Here is a 1,401-nt window from a genome sequence, read left to right on the forward strand (position 1 = left end):
AAAAAAAAAAAAGTAAACAATCCTCACAACTAGACGAGTAAACAACATCATGATAAATGGAGAAAAGATTGACGTTGTCAAAGATTTCATTTTACTTGAATCCACAATCAACTCTCATGGAACCAGAAGGCAAGAAATCAGATCTCATATTGTGCTAGGAAAATCTGCTACAAAAGACCTCTTTAAAGTGTTGAAGAACAAAGATTTCACTTTGAAAACTAAGGTGAGCCTAACCCAAGCTATGATATTTTCATTCACCTCATATGCACATGAAAGCTGGACAATGACTATGGAAGACTACAGAAGAATTGATGCCTTTGAATTGTGGCACTGGCAAAGAATACTGAAAATACCAAAGACTGACAGAAGAACAAACAAATCTATCCTGGAGGAAGTTCAGCTGGAATGCTACTTGGAAGCGAGAATGAACAGACCAAAGTTTTACCTACTTGGGTCATGTGAGAAAGGAACATTCCCTGGAAAAGGATATACTGCTTGGTAAAGTGGAGTGTCAGAGAAAAAGGAGAAGATCCTCAGTGACATGGACTGACATGCAGCACTGAGCTCAGGCATAACAAAGACTGTGAGAATGGTGCAGGAGAGGGCACAGTGTTTGTTCTGTTGTATATAGGGTCGCTACGAGTCAGAATCATCTCCATGGCACCTAACAACAACAATAACAAAGAAGACTTTTGTTACTAAACTAATGTTGTTGTTGTTGTTATGTGCCGTCGAGTCAAACTAAACTAATAAGGCACAAAATAAGAAAAAGGGGAAAGGCAAAAGTAAAATATAAAGTATTCGGTCTGACATAGTTGAAAATGATGAAGATTTATTGTATCTAATTCTTTGAACATCTTTCCTGAGCAACAGGTTGTTGTTGTTGTTGTTAGGTGCCGTCGAGTCAGACCAGACTAATAGCGACCCCTCCTTGGGTTTCTGAGAAGGTATCACTACGGAAGTAGATTACTCAGCCTTCCTTCTGAGGAGTGACTGGTGGGTTTGAACTGACAGCCTTCTGGTTAGCAGTCAAGTGCCTTAGGCACTATGCCACCAGAGTATATACATAATGTAACCCTTAGTATAATATTGATTACCATCATTTCAGTTAAAAGATGTTAAAGACATATCAGATAATGACCTATTTCTTGGCTTTTGCAGACTAGAGTCCCTAGAGACAATATATAATAATCTGTCAAAAGCCCAAGATGAAAGAGCCATGATACATTTGAAAATATTGTATAAATCTAAAGCATATTCTCAATTTATAGGACATAATGCAAAAACAACAAAATAGTGAAGGTAGAAAACTGATGTTTATTTTAATGTTTGTAGAACAAAAACCACTAAGATTGTACTTCCTTTTTGAGCTTTGTTTTCTCTTCTTCCATGAGTTTCTTT

Source organism: Orycteropus afer, unplaced genomic scaffold (assembly GCF_000298275.1).
Source record: "Orycteropus afer afer isolate SDZICR_OR568_19922 unplaced genomic scaffold, OryAfe1.0 scaffold00098, whole genome shotgun sequence".
NCBI lineage: Eukaryota > Metazoa > Chordata > Mammalia > Tubulidentata > Orycteropodidae > Orycteropus > Orycteropus afer.